We start from the raw sequence: 12,032 nt of genomic DNA, 5'->3' as shown, positions 1-12,032 counted from the left end.
TCATACTCAGCTCCATGACAGCAGTATGCAGGTCCCTGGAGCAGTTTTAGTGGGTGCAGTGCACTTCAGGCAGGCGGACCCAGGCCCAACCCCCCCTACCTGTTATACTTGTGGTCGTAAATGTGAGCCCTTCAAAACCCACCAGAAACCCACTGTACCCACATCTAGGTGCCCCCCTTTACCCATAAGGGCTATGGTAGTGGTGTACAATTGTGGGTAGTGGGTTTTGGGGGGGTTGGGGGGCTCAGCACACAAGGTAAGGGAGCTATGTACCTGAGAGCTTTTTCTGAAGTACACTGCAATGCCCCCTAGGGTGCCCGGTTGGTTTCCTGGCATGTGAGGGGGACCAGTGCACTATGAATGCTGGCTCCTCCCATGACCAAAGGGCTTGCATTTGGTCGTTTCTGAGATAGGCGTCCTTAGTTTCCATTATCGCTGAAAATCAGAAACGACCAAGTCTAAGGACGTCCGTCTCTAGGGACAACCTAAATGTTAAGATTTGGGCATCCTTGACCATATTATCGAAACGAAAGATGGACACCCATCTTTCTTCTATAATACGGGTTTCCCCGCCCCTTTGCCGGGACGTCCTGCAAGGACATCCTCATGAAACCTTGGGCACCCCTTTTGATTATGCCCCTCCAAGTGACGTAGAATTTATGCGCATCACATTATAGAATATACGTGTGCATAAATTCTAATTAATGCCAATTGTTGTCGCAGGGTAATGTCTATTACTTTATATATTATAGTAACTTAATTTATTACTTTTAATAAACCAGCAACTAGTAACTGTAATATATTACATTTACAAAGTTACAAGTAACTAGTATCTGTAATATATTTCTTTTCACAGTAACTCAACTTATTACTTTTATTAAACAAGTAAATAGTAAATGTAATATATTGCCTTTACAAAGTAACTTGGGCAACACTGTATGAATCAAGGTTCAGGCTACAGTGCCAAGCTTTTGAAACGATCCAACTTAAATGCCTAATCTCTGCAACACAACCAAACTAAAGCACGTAATGGACATAACACAACTCTTCCGTTCTCCGATGCCCTAATGTGGCTGTGCCACATGAACTTGATCTTACCACAACATCACCCTGTATTTGTTCACACCGGAGCCTGCAAAGGCCTCTCTGGTACTATGTAAACCACATTGAGCCTACAAATAGGTGGGAAAATGTGGGATACAAATGTAACAAATAAATAAATAAATAAAACCCACTGTTGATTCTCAAATTATGCCTTTGGCTTCAGTCCTGAACTTGAATCTTGCTCTTGCTCTGAATATTCACAGATTTCCAATGATGCAGGAAGATCTAAGGATTCAGCACTGTATGTATAGGTCATGCCCATGCAATGTCCAGGTTACATGTTGAGCTATTATATACAGTAATTAGAGACACATTATGCCTTAGAATAGTGCAGCCACAAGCAATCTTTGGGTGAGGGAAGGAAGAAGAGTTTCATCCTTCCTCTCTCCTCCCTCTCCTCCCTCCCCACCCCCCCAGCCCCGCCACTGCTGCTGAGATCTGCACTTCTCCTGACATCCCCCTTACCTTATTGCTCCTCTGCCGAATAAAGTCAGCATCTGCAGAAAGAAAAATCTGTGCCTGGCCTAACAGTCTTCATGAGCTGAATGGCTCTGCAGCACCCAACCCCATTCTTATCATATGTTTTCTGTAACTATAGAAACCCATGTAACGGCTAGGGCTTGTTGGTTCGGTGCTGGTTTTTCTTTCTAGAAATGCTACAGCATGCTGTGATTTTTATTCCACATGAGAATATGCCTCCTTTAAGTCCAGAGAGCAATCGTTTTCCTGAATCATTGTGAGAAGGGTGCCCAGGGAAACAATCTTGGACTAGGAATTTGTTCAGGGCCTTTAGGTCTAAAATGGGACGCATTCCCCCAGTTTTCTTTTGCACAAGGAAGTACCTGGAATAGAATCCCTGCCCTTCCTTCCCTCGTGGAACGGGCTCGACCGCATGGGCCTTCAGAAGGGCTGAGAGTTCCTCTACAAATACTTGCCTGTGCTGAGAGCTGAACGAATGAGCTCTCGGTGGACAATTTGGAGGTTTTGTATGCAAATTGAGTGCGTATTCGAAATGGACTATTTGAAGAACCCACCAGTTGGAGGTTACAAGGGGCCATCTTTCTTGAAAAAATGTCAGCCTCCCCCCAACCGGCAAGTTGGTTGGGACAGACACTTTTACTACGGCTATGCTCTGCTGGAGCCAGTCTAAAGCTCATCTCTTGCTTTGCTTGGGGAGCATGCTGGAGTTGAGCCTGAGCATGCTGGTGAGCCGAGGTGTTGTACTTACGCCTCTGATAGTAATAGGGACTCCTCCTTGGCTTGCCAAATATCCTCCTAGCTGAGGAGGTAGATGCAGAAGGCGCCCAGTGGGAGAGAGAAGAGATGTTATCAATATGGTTTTTGATTTGGTCTGTGACCTCCTCAACCTTCTCTTCAAAAAGGTTATCCCCCCAGCATGAGGCATCCACCAACCTCTTCTGAACAGAATGTTACAAGTCAGAAATACACACCCATGAGAGTCTGCTCATTGCTATACTCTGGGCTGAGATCCTGGATGCCATGTCAAAAGTGTCATAAGTGCCCCTGGCCAAGAGCTTTTGATATGCCTTCTGCTGCTTGACCAACTGGTGAAGTGACTCGGCCTGCTCTAGAGGGAACATCTCAGTCAGGCCTGACAACTTGCGCACCAAGTTTTGCGAGTAGACACTCGTGAAGAGCTGGTAGGATTGTATTCAGGAGATGAACATTGAAGCCTGGAACATCTTTCTCCCAAAAGAATCCAGGGTTCTAGCTTCTGTACCTGGGGTTGCCGAGGAATAATCCCTGGAACTCCTGGCTCTTTTGAGAATTGTGAGGCAACTGAGGCTTATCAAAACCAGGTGTACTGTGGATCTGGTGCATGGTATCGATCTTCATGGGCATGACTGGGACCGACAGAGGGGACTCCCAATTCCTGGAGTACTTCGTGGAGAGGGACGGTCACAGCCTCCCTAGGAGGACATGTGTAGTCCTTGAGCATCTTGGCCCTGGGCTCGTCCTCCACCTTCAAAAGAAATAGAATGGCTACAGCAATTTCCTTGACAAAAGAAGGGAATGAAAGGCTCTCCAGAGTAGAGTTTCTCCTTTCAGGTGGAGGGGAGGGTTCATAGAGAATTCCATAGGACTCATCTAAAGAAAACTACCTTGAATCCTCCTCTGAATCCCATGAGTGCTCCTCTTTTGTGTCAGACAATACCTCCTAGTGGGAGTGTCGAGAAAGAACCTGCCTCAATGTGGAGGAGCCATGTCCTCGAGAACGATGTCAATAAGTTGGTACCCGCCTCGACTCTGGCAAAGCTTCCTCCTCCGACATTGAGGGAGTGCCGGCTTAGGTGTCAGTGTTGGAGGCCACATTGCAAGCTGAGGGCCAAGCGGGGCCACAGCGGGAAGCAGGGTAGGTGCAAGCACCCTAATACCAATGCACACCATTGCAGAAGGCCATCCACCAGCTCAGGGAGCAAGGACCGGATATGCGGGCCAACACCGGGAAAGGCTGGGGTGTTGGTGGAGGCACAGGTTGCAAAACTGATGGGGTCAATACAGGAGCCTGGTCTTGGCTGCTGGGAGACTGACACATTGGCACCTCCTGTATGGAGGGGGAGCAGTCCTCCTGGCGCTGACACTTCTCAGATGCCGAATCCTTCAATGCCCTGGAGCTCCTGTCACCTTACGTCGAAGGTGATCGATGTTTCTTGACCTTCATCCAAAGCTTGTCATCGAGGCTCCTCAGTGCCAGTGAGGACGACATCGAATCCACACGTCACGGGCTCAAGTCTGACAATGGATGGTACTGGTGACCGTGCACAGCAGGAGGCTTCAAGGCAGGTGGAGACCCACTCAATGGTTTACTGCTCCCAGTGTCCAAGGGTCTAACAGCAGCCATGCTTACAGAAGCAGCCAATGCCAGTGCGATGCTCGACATTGATGCCGACGCCTCCGATCTCTATACCGATACTGACATCAAGGATCCGGACTTGGCTCCAAAAATCCTCTCTCGTTGAGCCTCTCTGGAAACCAGGATCCTCTTCTTCATACGAAAGCAGAGAACACAGTTAGTGGGGCTGTAGTCGGGCCCGAGACACTGAAGATACCAAGAATGGGTGTCTTTCCCAGAAATTGTCCAATTGCACCTGGTACAGCACTTAAAACCACTGGGAACCTTTGTGGACATGGAAGGAAAAACTTCTCTTTGAAATGTAGTGTATCTATGCATGAAAATTACCTGTTGATTTTGTACTGGTGCGGACAGATTGTAAATATATTAAATTAGGGGTGTCCAACCTCAGCCCTCACCAGGTCGGGTATTCAGGATTTGAGAGCTATCTGCATACAGTGGAGACAGTTCATGTAAATAGATCTCATGCATATTCACTGGGGAAAGCCTGAAAACCCAACTAGATTGCAGCCCATGAGGACTGAGGTTGGACAACCCTATATTAAATAATAGTAATAGTAATAATGCCTTCTTGATTACTCCAGATTGAGTGGAGAGTTTCGAACTCCAGCTCTCCTTTACTATAGCTCTCCCAGTTACTTCCAAGGCCAGCTGTGCAATTTGTTTATCACAACACATTTTCAAGCAGACCAAAGCAATTTAAGCTGATTCACACACTTAGATCATGTCACATGTGGCTTGACCCTCACTGTGCATTCTTAGACATAGCATCATAAAGGTGCCATGTAAAGCTGCTGTCGTCCTGAGAAAAAATTACCAGAATTATCTGTGGCCTTAAGCTGGAGCGTTCTTCCCCGTCTCTTTGTTATATTGTTTTCATTAAAACATTGTGAGGTTCCGTAATTTGAAACAGGTCCCCTGTTATTATTAGAGCTTTTTGTCCTGTTTTGCTGGTTGCATTTATTAATGTTAATAAGTGGAAATAAAACAGAAGAAAGTCCAATTAAAAAAGGTATCACTTTATTTTCCTAACTTGTTTTTTGACAAGTCTTCAAAGGCAGAACCTCCTGCATCAGGTCAGATTGAAGAAGATTCTGGCCTTTGAAGGCTAGTCAAAAAACGTATTAAGTTAGGAAAATAAGATGATACCTTTTTTTGGCCAATCTTTGGGCCCTGTATACAATGGCATGTTAGCATTTTTAGTGCGCACTAACCTGTGTAGATGCCCATAATATTCCTATGGGCGTCTACACAGTTAGCGTCTCATAATTTTTAGCATGTGCTAAAAACACTAGCGTGCCTTTGTAAACAGGGCCCTTTGGTTTTTGTTTTATTTCTATTTATTTCCTTTAAAGTGGACTAAAACAATAACCACAGAGAAAAAGGAAACCGCTATGGTTCTTCAAGCAAGTGGCTGAGAAAATAAAGGCTAAAGAGTTCGCGTTCCAGAAATACAAAAAAACTCGACGAGGAACACAGGGAGGAATACCGGAGGAAACTGAAAGAAGCCAAGAGAGAGGTACGTCTGGCGAAAGCACAAGCGGAAGAACAAATGCCTAGAAAGGTAAGGAGGGGTGACAAAAATTTCTTCAGGTATATTAGTGAAAGGAGAATGACTAAAAAGGGAATTGTGAGACTAAAAGATACTGCAAACCGCTATGTAGAAAATGATGAAGAAAAGGCAAATTTGTTAAATAGATACTTTTGTTCTGTTTTTACTGAAGAAAATCCGGGAGAAGGACCACGATGGACTGGCAAAAGTTCATTTGAGAATGGAGTGGATATAGCACCGTTCACGGAAGAGAGTGTGTATGAACAGCTAGAAAAACTAAAGGTGAACAAAGCCATGGGACCGGATGGGATCCACCCCAGGATATTGAGGGAGCTCAGAGAGGTTCTGGCGGGTCCTCTTAAAGATTTGTTTAATAAATCCTTAGAAATGGGAGAGGTTCTGAGGGATTGGAGAACGGCGGAGGTGGTCCCTCTTCACAAAAGTGGTGATAGGGAAGAAGCTGGAAACTACAGGCTGGTAAGCCTCACTTCGATTATTGGAAAAGTAATTGAAGCGATGCTGAAGGAAAGGATAGTGAATTTCCTGGAAACCAATAAGTTGCAAGATTCGAGACAACATGGTTTTACCAAAGGGAAATCGTGCCAAACGAATCTCATTGAATTCTTTGATTGGGTGACCGGAGAATTGAACCGTGGACGTGCTATAGACGTAATCTACTTAGATTTCAGCAAGGCTTATGACACGGTTCCCCACAGGAGGCTCTTAAATAAACTGGATGGGCTGAAGATAGGACCCAAAGTGGTGAACTGGATTAGGAACTGGTTGACGGACAGGCGCCAGAGGGTAGTGGTGAATGGAGTTCGCTCGGAGGAGGGAAAGGTGAGTAGTGGAGTGCCTCAGGGATCGGTGCTGGGGCCGATTCTGTTCAATATATTTGTGAGTGACATTGCCGAAGGGTTAGAAGGTAAAGTTTGCCTATTTGCGGATGATACTAAGATTTGTAACACAGTGGACACCCCGGAGGGAGTGGAAAACATGAAAAAGGATCTGAAAAAGCTAGAAGAATGGTCTAAGGTTTGGCAATTAAAATTCAATGCGAAGAAATGCAAAGTGATGCACTTAGGGAGTAGACATCCAAGAGAGGCGTATGTGTTAGACGGTGAGAGTCTGCTAGGTACGGATGGGGAGAGGGATCTTGGGGTCATAGTATCTGAGGATCTGAAGGCGATGAAACAGTGTGACAAGGCAGTGGCCGTAGCTAGAAGGTTACTAGGCTGTATAGAGAGAGGTGTGACCAGCAGAAGAAAAGAGGTGTTGATGCCCCTGTACAAGTCGTTGGTGAGGCCCCACCTGGAGTATTGTGTTCAGTTTTGGAGGCCGTATCTTGCTAAGGATGTAAAAAGAATTGAAGCGGTGCAAAGAAAAGCTACGAGGATGGTATGGGATTTGCGTTACAAGACGTATGAGGAGAGACTTGCGGACCTGAACATGTATACCCTGGAGGAAAAAAGAAACAGGGGTGATATGATACAGACGTTCAAAAATTTGAAAGGTATTAATCCGCAAACAACCCTTTTCCAGAGATGGGAAGGCAGTAGAACGAGAGGGCATGAAATGAGATTGAAGGGGGGCAGACTCAAGAAGAATGTCAGGAAGTATTTTTTCACGGAGAGGGTGGTGGATGCTTGGAATGCCCTCCCGCGGGAGGTGGTGGAGATGAAAATGGTAATGGAATTCAAACATGCGTGGGATAAACATAAAGGAATCCTGTGCAGAAGAAAGGGATTCTCAGGAGCTTAGCCTAGAATGGGTGGTAGAGCTGGTGGTTGGGAGGCGGGGCTAGTGCTGGGCAGACTTATACAGTCTGTGCTAGGGCTGGTGGTTGGGAGGCGGGACTAGTGCTGGGCAGACTTATACGGTCTGTGCCGGGGCTGGTGGTTGGGTGACGGGGATAGTGCTGGGCAGACTTATACGGTCTGTGCCGGGGCTGGTGGTTGGGCGACGGGGATAGTGCTGGGCAGACTTATACGGTCTGTGCCGGGGCTGGTGGTGGGAGGCAGGGATAGTGCTGGGCAGACTTATACGGTCTGTGCTAGGGCTGGTGGTTGGGAGGCGGGACTAGTGCTGGGCAGATTTATACGGTCTGTGCTAGGGCTGGTGGTTGGGAGGCGGGACTAGTGCTGGGCAGATTTATACGGTCTGTGCCGGGGCTGGTGGTTGGGCGACGGGGATAGTGCTGGGCAGACTTATACGGTCTGTGCCAGAGCCGGTGGTGGGAGGCAGGGATAGTGCTGGGCAGACTTATAGGGTCTGTGCCAAAGCTGGTGGTTGGGAGGCGGGGATAGGGCTGGCCAGACTTATACGGTCTGTGTACTGAAGAGGACAGTACAAATAAAAAAGTAGCACATATGAATTTATCTTCTTGGGCAGACTGGATGGACCATGCAGGTCTTTTTCTGCCGTCATCTACTATGTTTACTATGTTTCACACTATTACTGTGAAAGTATTCACCACAGAGGTAATGGGAAAAACATCAGAAAAGAAACGGTCCTCGTATTCCTACTAGATGATCTTCACAGAAACTAAGACAAGGGATTTGCCTTGATGTTAGTACTGCTTGACTTCTTTGCAGCCTTTGACACTGTGGATCATGATATCATGCTAGCATGACTGACAGAAACAGGTATCAATGGAACAGTACTTGCCTGGTTTAGATCCTATCTATCAGACAGGCAACAATCCATAATGTTTGGCAACAATTCATCACCACCATGGACACTGACCTGTGGGGTACCACAAGGATCGATACTGTCACCTATTCTGTTCAATATCTACCTCAAGCCACTAGCTGAGCTGATTCGGTCAATGGACTCTCAGTTCTACATCTATACGGATGATGTGCAGCTACTCATACCCATTGAACCTGACTTACCTACAGCCTTGAATAAACTGATTACCTGTCTAATATCAATTCAAGAACGGACTAAACACAACAAACATTGCCTGAACCCAAGTAAAACTGATCTTCTCTGGGTCCCTAACACAAGTGGATACATACCTGACATCAAAATCCCTTTTGGGAAGTACAAACTCCCCCTCAAATCACAAATCTGGAATATTGGAATACAGTTAGATTCAACACTTACTCTGATTCCCCAAATCCAAGCAACCTTCAAGAGCTGCTTCTACTATTTGTGACAGCTACGCTGCCTCTCTCCTTACATCAAGAAGGTAAATCTTATCCCAGTTGTGCATGCAATGATATCATCAATTCTGGATTACTGCAATGCACTATACAATGGTCTGACTACCAAGGGTCTGCACCAGCTCCAGTTGATTCAGAATGCAGCAACTAGAAGGTTGCAAGTGACGTGACCACATCACACCATTTTTGCAAAAACCTCACTGGCTACTAGTACAATACAAGGCTAAATTTAAAACGCTATGTCTGATCTTCAAGGCCCTGAAAGGAAATGGCCCTGAATACCTGAAAAATAGGATGATCCTCCACACACTGCCAAGGACACTAAGGTCCTCCTAAGGACTTTCACTAACCACACTGTCTCCAAAAGACATTACACGATGTGATGCCTGCAAGCGAGCCTTCTCCGGAGTAGCCCCCACACTCTGGAATGCATACCTGAAAGGCTGTGCTTAACACAAGACTATCTGTACTTCAGAAGCAGGTGAAAGTTTGGCTCTTCAACCAGGCCTTTAAAGGAAGAAGTAACTAACTTGTTAGTCTCACTCACACACACAAGGAGTGACTCATGCTGCACATACTGCAGCAGGACATGTTTATCCACTCCTACCCAAGCTGTGATAATATTTAACCATCTCTCTGACCTCATGTGCAACTTTCTTTAAATCAATCACCTTACTTTCTAACTCTTCCTACTTTCTTACCTACTTATATGTTACTTCTTTGCTTTACCCTTCACTATCAATTATAATGCTCTATTAGGTATTGTGTTGACATTGTAAGTTGTATACCATGAAATACTTTGTATTGTTTTTGAATATTTTTACTGCTGTAATTGCCCATTGCTCATGTTTGATCTATTCTTACTGTACACCGCTTTGAGTCAATTCCTCCAAAAAGGCGGTAAATAAATCCTAATAAATAATAAATAAAATCTGTCCTAGCTATTTATTTTTTGCTGTTTCTTTATGAATTAGTGCAACAGTATTTGAGGATTTTCAGCAGTAAGCTCCTATGAACTGTATTAATGATAAAGACAATTTAGAGGATGCTTAGACTCAAGAATTACTGAAAGCAGATTAAGATAGTGTCCTGTCTAGAGAGCTGCACAGGAATGGGGACTGCAGGAATCCCACAGAACCCGCAGGATTCCTGCAGGTATGGAAGATGGGGGTTCCCCTGGGTATGGAAGAAGATACCATTGGATTCCCCTGGGTATGGAAGAAGTTGCCATGGAAGTCCCACAGGAATGTAATCAAAATCGCTGGTGACTCCAGAATGAGGCTTGGAATGCACTGATAGAGGCAACTGGAGCACCAGAATGAGGCTTGAAACGTACAGAGAGAGGCAATTGAAGCACCAGAATGAGGCTTTGAATGTGTGGGGAGAGGCAGTTGAAGCACCAAAATGAGGCTTGGAATGCCCAGATAGGTAGCTGGAACACCAGACTGAAGCTTGGAGCACTCATTGGTCTTAAAAACCACAGGAGGCTGTTGGAGTTGGAAGGAAAAGGAAGGAAGTAAATAATAGTGTTGACTTCTGTGCAATTCGATATGTCACCTTTGACCTCATTGATCATGAGTTGCTTTTAGGCCTGTTGTATCAATTCGGACTGTGTGAGAAGGTTCACCAATGGTTCCACAGCTTCCTAAAATCTAGATCGTATCAGGTGAAGTTGTCAGGTTCTCTCTCACCATCCTGGTCTCCTGACTGTGGGGTGCCACAGGGCTCACTGCTATCTCCAATCCTGTTCAATGTTATGATGGCTCCATTCATTCTTGCGGAAGATGTCACAATCTGTATCCCTTTCAAGACTGGTCATCCAGAAATTGTCCATGAGATTAGGCTTGGTCTTGATTTGTTGGAATCTCGGGCTTCTGAATTTAAATTTAAGTTAAATATAGAGAAGACTACATTTCTTATCTTAACCAAACCCTTTGACTGTACCGTATCTAATAATTTTACCATTGACAAAGCATTCTACCCCTACTGGTAGTGCTATAGAAGTGATTTATAGTAGTAGTAGTAGACACTACGCTTAGGGTACTGGGTGTATTAATTGACAGTCACCTCACTTTCAAGTCTCAGGTTTCCTCAGTAGTGAAAAAATCCTTCAGGTTTCTTTGGAAGCTGAGGAGAATCAGATCATATTTCTCATCTGACATGGACATTGAGGGCAGACTTATATTTAATGGTCTGAGCCCTGAAAATGGTATGGATGGATCAGGAGCAAGTATGCATATTTATACCACATTCATATCATATGAGTGCGGGTCCTGTATATCTCAGTGAGGGAAGGGAAGACATCGTATAGTGGAACTTAAAATCTTGTAATAATAATAATATTGGATTGTTGGTTCAATAATGCTTTGATAATGAGTGTGACTGTTGAGCAGATTGGATGGACCATGCAGGTCTTTATCTGCCATTATAACACAAATACCAGTTAAGGGAAGCCCCTGTTTAGACTAATTTTATATTGCTCTTGCTTTATTTTTTTTATTATCTTAGTAGAGAGGACTTAGTTTAGTTTAGTTTTTTCCTTAAAAAAACTTCTGTCACAGCTCCACCATGACCCTTACCCGATTCGATGGGGCCTTGGTGTCCGGGCGATTGACAGCCACTGGCAGCGTCCACATTTCCGGGGCTCCTCACAAGTACATAAGTACATACAGTCCATCAAGCCCAGCATCCTGTTTCCAACAGTGGACAATCCAGGTCACAAGTACTTGCCAAGCTGCCAAAACAGTACAATATATTTTATGGTGCTTATTCTAGAAATAAGCAGTGGATTTTCCCCAAGTCCATTTTAATAATGGTCTATGGATTTTTCCTTTAGGACGTCATCCAAACATTTTTTTAAACTCCATGCGCGCACCAAAGAACCGTCATTTATCCAGGCAGCAACATGTTGAGGAATTCCTGCAATGGGAGCATGACTTCCTGCCCTGTGGTATATAAGGGAGCCCTCTGCATTTCCTGGATGCCTTCACTTTAAGTCACTGTATTCCTCAGCAGCTGTTCCTGAGTTCCAGTCTTCACTGTACCTGAGTTCCAGCCTTAAGTACATAAGTACATAAGTACATAAGTAGTGCCATACTGGGAAAGACCAAAGGTCCATCTAGCCCAGCATCCTGTCACCGACAGTGGCCAATCCAGGTCAAGGGCACCTGGCACGCTCCCCAAACGTAAAAACATTCCAGACAAGTTATACCTAAAAATGCGGAATTTTTCCAAGTCCATTTAATAGCGGTCTATGGACTTGTCCTTTAGGAATCTATCTAACCCCTTTTTAAACTCCGTCAAGCTAACCGCCCGTACCACGTTCTCCGGCAAC

At 45.1% G+C, this 12,032-nt stretch overlaps 1 protein-coding gene across 1 annotated transcript in view; it reads left to right on the top strand.

Annotated features, from left to right (window-relative positions):
- KIF6 (kinesin family member 6) overlaps positions 1-12,032 on the top strand; it is a 795,359-nt gene that overhangs the window by 622,543 nt on the left and 160,784 nt on the right. The window lies entirely within an intron of this gene.

The sequence above is a fragment of the Microcaecilia unicolor genome, chromosome 3 (genome assembly GCF_901765095.1).
Source record: "Microcaecilia unicolor chromosome 3, aMicUni1.1, whole genome shotgun sequence".
Taxonomy (NCBI): Eukaryota; Metazoa; Chordata; class Amphibia; order Gymnophiona; family Siphonopidae; genus Microcaecilia; species Microcaecilia unicolor.
The sequence above is the reverse complement of the archived record's forward strand: the minus strand, read 5'-3'. Positions and strand labels throughout refer to the sequence as shown.